Consider the following 7542-nt stretch of genomic DNA (forward strand, 5'->3'; position numbering starts at 1 on the left):
GTTGAAGGTTTGTGGATTCGAACTTCCTTTCTTGGTGATGTCAATTCCTGAAAAAAAACCGTGAGAAGGAATATAGGAAAAAAGATATGCGAGAGAAAGGAATTACAAATGGGAAAGGTTTTGTGTATCTTCTCTCATGGTTAGCCGAACTTCTCGAGTTGCAAGTTTGTGCTCTTATATGTATGCGGTTCAGCTCTTGTACTATTTTTAGAGCTTATGAGACGGTGATGTCTTACTTGGTGTACAAGACTTCCCTATTAAATGAAAAGAGAATTTTTAGTTAATTACAAAGTCTCTTATGTTTTGAAGAAAAGGATTCCGAGACGTATTTTAATCCAATAAAATACTGTATTGGGTGAAGTAATTTTGGTAAGGGCTAGTAGTGTACGTCAAATTAGAGGAAGGAAATTTGATTGGAGTAATAACACAAGTGGGCTAAGATTATTACCAAATTTGATATATTGTCCTGCGTGGCATATTTTTACATGTTGTAAAGTTGATTCTCTTTGACTAAGTCTAGCCGCCTGACAAGGAAAAGCTACCCAAATTTGTCTCCAAATTAAAGATGCAACACCGGTTATTTAACTAGAATCTGCTTGTCACTATAATTATGTGGTTTCACATATTGCTCAACCAAAGTGCATGAGCAAGTGCTTTTGTTAGGGGACTAAGAAAATTATTGTGTTCACCGGTACTTCAAGTCTCGTCGCTAAGGCCAATCAAGTTTACACTTCGACAAGACTTGAAGTAGGGAGCATATGTAGACATATAAAATTTATTAGGCCTAATCCATACAAAACTTGGATTAAATTCAAATGGGTTAAATAATTAATTTGGGCTTTACAAGTTAAATTAGTTTATTTTATTATTTTCAAGCCCAAGGTCCATTTCATCTTAAGGCCCAGACTCATGCCATGTGTCAAGTGACATGCCATATCCAGTCAAACTCCAAGCAAATAAGGTGACGCCACGTGTTAAATGATGTGGCAATCCAAGTCAAAAACCAAGAACCAACCACAGGTAGCTAAGTGGTTAAAATGACATGGGCCAATCAGAATCAAGCAAGAGAGTTCATATGTAGCTAGACTGTCCATCCTCTATAACTATAAATAGAGGGGTTACATAACTCTCTTGGGACATTCAGAGTTGGAGAAGAACATTCCGCAATTGGTGAAGGCATCCACAAATAGAGAGATCAATCATCAAGTGCATAGTTCTTCAACAAAGGAGTGATCAACGGAGTTCTTCTCGGAGATCAACCCATAACAAAAATGTGTTGTTCGACGTTCTTGGCGATTAAATATATCACAAGGAGGTCCGCATCGTCCTACATTCGAGAAAGACGCTTCTCAAGCCCTCGAATCACGGAGAATTTTAGAGAGGAGAATCAAGGGATACATAACATTGTAATCATAAATATTTGTCAATAAATCAATTTTCTTCATATTATTTTTGTTGCAGTTTATTTTCAGCACTATGAAATTTTGTTGGGAACAACTGTCATGCCGGAAACTTCAAGGTACATCTGCCCGTGTCTGCAGACCTCGGAATCCCCTTCTATCCCTTCTGATGTTTCTTCATTTTTATTTATTCTAGTACAGATGTATAGAACAGTTAACAAAGATCTTAGAAGCTTGTGACTTACGGTGTTACGGGTCTTGAGAGAGTTGTGTATGTTTCGAGAGTGATTATTGTATATGCCGAGTGGCATCTCAAATGCTATTTAAATTATCTATTAGTGTTAGTTGTTAACTTTTATGCTTTTCATTTCAATTCCGAAAATGTTAGGCTTACCTAGTCGAACTAGGTGTCGTCACGACAATTCACGGAGGAAGAATTTGTGTTGTGACACTCTCGCATCAATCTCGCTTCCTTAAAATCTTACTGTGTAAGGAATGTCCAACAAAAAACTTTATTAATTCTCTTTTCTAGAAGACAAACCAAGCACGTGCAACATATCAATTTTTCGCCTCTTGCATCGCTCTCTTTTCCATAAAATCTAACCTTGTAAGGAGTGTCCAACAAAAAATCTTACTAATTTTTCTTCTACAAGTTATACCAAGCACGTGCAACACATCAATTTTTTGTTCCTTGCATCGCATTCTTTTCCTTAAAAATTTAACCTTGTAAGGTATCCAACAAAAAACTTTAATAATTTTCTTTTCAACATGTCAAACCAAGCACGTGCAACACATCAATTTTTCGTCCCTTGCATCCCTCTCTTATCCTTAAAATTTAACCTTGTAAGGAATGTCCAACAAAAAACTGTATCAATTTTCTCTTCTACAAGTTAAACTAAGCATGTTCAACACATCAATATATTTTTTTCTTGCATTGCTCTCTTTTCCTTTAAATCTAACCTTGTAAGAAATATCCAACAAAACACTTTATTAATTTTCTCTTCTACAAGTCAAACCAAGCACGTGCAACACATTAATTTTTCGTCCCTCGCATCGCTCTCGCTTCCTTAAAATCTAACCTTGTAAGGAATGTCCAACAAAAAACTATATTAATTTTCTCTTCTACAAGTAAGACCAAGCACGGGCAACACATCAATTTTTCAAACCTTGCATCGTCCTCGTTTCCTTAAAATCTAACCGTGTAAGGAATGTTCAACAAAATACTTTATCAATTTTCCTTTTTACAAGTCAAACTAAGCACGTGCAACAATTTTCCGTACCTTGCATCGCTCTCTTTTCCCTAAAATCGAACCTTGTAAGCAATGTCCAATAAAAAAACTTTATTAATTTTCTCTTCTACAAGTCAAACCAAGCACGTGCAACACATGAAATTTTTGTCCCTTGCATTGCTCTCTTTTTATAAAAATCAAACCTTTTAAGGAATGTCCAACAAAAAAACTGTATTAATTTTTTCTTCTACAAGTTAAACAAAGCATGTGCAACACATCAAATTTATTTTTGCTTGCATCACTCTCTTTTCCTTAAAATCTAACCTTTGTAAGGAATGTCCAACAAAAAAACTGTATTAATTTTCTTTTGTACAAGTTAAATGAAGCACGTGCAATACATCAATTTTTTGTTCATTGCATCGCTCTCTTTTCCTTAAAATCTAAACTTGTAAGGTATGTCCAACAAAAAACTTAATTATTTTTTTTTCTACAAGTCAAACCAAGCACGTGCAACACATTAATTTTTCGTCACTCGCATCGATCTCGCTTCCTTAAATCTAACCGTGTATGGAATGTCCAAAAAAAAACTTTATTAATTTTCTTTTCTACAAGTCAAACCAAGAATGGGAAACACATCAATTTTTCGTTCCTTGGATCGTTCTCTTTTCCTTAAAATCTAACATTGTAAGGAATGTCCAATGAAAATTGTATTAATTTTCTCTTCTACAAGTTTGTAAGGAATGTCCAACAAAAAAATCGTAGTAATTTTCTCTTCTAAAAGTTGAATGAAGCACGTGCAACACATTAATATTTTGTTCCTTGCATCGCTCTCCTATCCTTAAAATCTAACCTTGTAAGGTATTCCAATAAAAAACATTATTAAATTTTTCTTCAACAAGTAAAACCAAGTACGTGCAACACATCAATTTTTCGTCCCTCGCTTCGCACTTGCTTCCATAAAATCTAACCTTGTAAGGAATGTCCGCTGTATTAATTTTCTCTTTTACAAGTCAAACCAAGCACGTGCAACACATCAATTTTCGTCTTTCGCTTCCTTAAAATCTAACCGTGTAAGGAATGTCCAATAAAAAACTTTATTAATATTCTTTTCTACAAAACAAACCAAGCACGTGCAATACATCAATTTTCGTCCTTTGTATCGCTCTCTTTTTCATAAAATCTAATCTTATAAGGGAATGTCCAACAAAAAACTATATTAATTTTCTCTTCTACAAGTTATACCAAGCACGTGCAATACATCAATTTTTTGTTCCTTGCATTGCACTCTTTTCCTTAAAATCTGACCTTGTAAGGAATGTTCAACAAAAAATTGTATTAATTTTCTCTTTTACAAGTCAAACCAAGCACGTGCAACACATCATTTTTCATCTCTCGCATCGCTCTTTATTCCTTAAAATCCAACCGTGTAAGGAATATCCAACAAAAAACTTTATTAATTTACTTTTCTATAAACAAACCAAGTACGTGCAAAACATCAATTTTTTGTCCCTCGCATTGCTCTCTTTTCCTTAAAATTTAACCTTGTAAGGAATGTCCAACAAAAAACAGTATTAATTTTCTCTTCTACAAGTTAAACTAAGCACGTGCAATACATCAATATTTTTTTCCTTCCATTGCTCTCTTTTCCTTTAAATCTAACCTTGTAAGGAATGTGTCACGACCCCAGTTCGCCCTCCGTGAACATGTCGTGATGGCACCTAGTCCCTATAACTAGGTAAGCCTAACAATGCGGAAATAACAACCTAGCTTGCGAAATAATTAATTAAAACTGAACATATTAAAATAATAACTGCATATAAGGCCACTCGGCCTATACAACTCAAAAGAAATGCGGAAGTCTACAACTCAATCCCAAAACTCGGAAACTCACGAAAAACACAAGCTAATAGGAATACTGTAAATGCTCTAATCTCCAGAATGTCTACATCAAAAGTATGATAGAATCTAAACATTACAGATAGAATAAGGAAGGAGACTCTTCGGTCTGCGGACGCTGCAGATATACCTTGAAGTCTCCGTAGCTCTCCCCCGCCTCAAGGATAGTGCGCCTGAGTGGAGGTACCTGGATCTGCACATGAAAAAAACATGCGCAGGAAGGGCATGAGTACACTACAACGGTACTCAGTAAGTGCCAAGCCTAACCTCAGTTGGGTAGTGACGAGGAAAGCCAGGGCCCTACTGAGGTTAAGCAATAAAATATAAATCAACAGTATGAAAATAAGCAGTAATAGTGAGTACAGCAGTGGAATAAAACAAGCTAAACAAGGCAATATCAAATACACAAAGAACGGGGCAACCCCAGAATAAGTATAGCTCAATACCAATGGTAACAATGAGGATCTCCCAGGATACCGTCCTGTAGTCCTTTTCTCAACTGTCCAGTGGATCTCCCGGGATACCGTCCCGTAATCCATCATATGTGTATATCCGAAGGATCTCCCGGGATACCGTCCCGTAGTCCAGCTATCAATGTGTAGGGGGATCTATCGGAAATCTAACCCGCAGTCCCAAAGTAAATGTGCAGGGGGATCTATCGGGAATCGAACCCGCAGTCCCAAAGTAAACAAACAAGGGGGGGAGCTACCAGAATCCCACATCCGTAGTCTCAATGTAAATGCGCAACCACAACCAGAAGATATTCAGAAATGAAGTACAAAAACAAACATCAGGTAGTACTAGCCTAGCATGCTTCACGTAGTACAGTCAAGGCAACTTAAACAATTAGGCAAGTTAAATCAACTAAACATGCTTTTCTAATCTAACACAGATTATAACTGCAAGTAAAACAAGGCAAATATGAAGGAAACTCAGTCTCAATATCTTAATTAAAAACTGGATTATTCAATAATTAGCTCAAGTACGCGCTCGTCACCTCACGTACAAGGCACTCAATTATCACATATCATATCCTAAGGGGAAAGGTCCCCAACACAAGGTTAGACAAGCCACTTACCTCGAACGGGCTCAAAATCAATTAGAAACCACGCCTTTGCCACGAGTATCCGACTCCAAATGGCCCAAATCTATTCAATTCAATTACACATTGTAAATAACATCGCAAGCAACTGATTCTGCTAATTAACTCAATGCTAAGGCGCGAAATTAGGTAAAATGACCAAAATGCCCTTCAGGCCAACGTCTCGGAATCAAATAATTTTCACATTGTCAGAACCCTCGTACTCTCACGAGTCTAACCATATAAAAATCTCCCAAATCGGAGGTCAAACACCCACTCAAAACTCAATAGTTTAGCCTATGAAGTTTTACCCATTTTTCATTCAAAAATCCGAAATTAAGGATGAGTTTGTGATTAGATTAGTGGGTATTAAGCATAAGAGAGTAGAGAATTATTACCCAATCGTTGCTCTTGAAAACCCTTCGAAATTTCTCCCAAATCCGAGCTCCCAAGCTTGTATTTTGATAAAAATGGCTAACCCTCGTTTTTGAAATATTTATAACTGCCCAGGCATTTTGTTCATCGCGATCGCGGAACAACGGTCGCAATCGCGGAACAACGGTCGCGATCGCGTAGAGAAAATTTGATAAGGCCCAGAATTGTACATCGCGATCGCGTGAAGAGTGATGCGATCGCGAAGGGAAAATGAGATAATGGCTTATGCGATCGCGTAGGAACTCATGCGATCGCGAAGAGAAAAGTGGCAACTGCCCTCAAGTCCCAATTTACACTACGCGAACGCGGGACGAGAGATGCGATCGCGAAGAAGAGAGAAATAGGTCTTCGCGATCGCGGAAGGCTTAATGCGAATGCGATGAAGGTTTTCGAGGTGGTCTTCAACAAGGCATCGCGATCGCGGGAGAACCATCGCGATCGCGTAGAAGGATATCAGAAGCAGCAGTTACAGCAGATAAAATAAGAGGAAAAATGATCCGTTGAGCATCCGAAACACACCCGAGGCCCCCAGAACCTCAACCATACCTACGGACATATCTCATAACATCATTCAAACTTTTACCAATCCTTAAACCACCTAATACAACGTCGGAAACTCGAATTAAACAAGGATTTTAGCCTAAGAACTTCAAATTCTAACAAAATACGCTTTCGATCAAAAACCTAACCAAACCTCGTCCAAACGACCTGAAATTTTGCACTCACATCCTAAATGACATGACGGAGCTACTGCAACTTCCGGAATTCCATTCCGACCCTCGGATTAAAATCTCACTATCGGACCGGAAACTTCAAAAATTCAAACTTCGGTATTTCAAGCCTAAATGAGCTACGGACTTCCAAAATACATTCCGAACACGCTCCCAACCCCAAAATCACCTAACGGAGCTAACGGAACCATCGGATTTCCATTCCGAGGTCGTCTTCACACTGTTCCGACTACGGACCACTTTTCAACACTTAAGCTCTCATTTAGGGACTAAGTGTCCCAAAACTCTCTGAAACTCAACACCGAATGTCCCGGCAACCCAAAATAGCAGAAATGAACTTAGGGGAAGCAGTTAATAGGGGATCGGGGCGTTAATTCTTAAGACGACCGGCCGGGTCGTCATATCCTCCTACACTTAAACAATCGTTCCCTCGAACGAGCATAGAGAAAATACCTGAAGTAGTGAAAAGGTGAGGGTACTGGCTGCGCATATCCTGCTCGGTCTCCCAGGTCGCCTCCTCGGCCGGCCGACCCCGCCACTGAACCTTCACTGAAGCTATGTTCTTTGACCTCAACTTTCTGATCTGCCTGTCCAATATAGCCACTGGCTCCTCAACATAGGATAGATCCTTGTCAAACTGGACTGAACTGAAATCCAACACGTGCGACGGATCACCGTGATACCTCCGGAGCATCGAAACATGAAATACCGGATGGACTCCGGCCAACTGGGAGCTAAGGCAAGCTCATAGGCCAACCTCCCCAACTCGC

This window comes from Nicotiana attenuata, unplaced genomic scaffold (assembly GCF_001879085.1).
Source record: "Nicotiana attenuata strain UT unplaced genomic scaffold, NIATTr2, whole genome shotgun sequence".
Lineage (NCBI taxonomy): Eukaryota > Viridiplantae > Streptophyta > Magnoliopsida > Solanales > Solanaceae > Nicotiana > Nicotiana attenuata.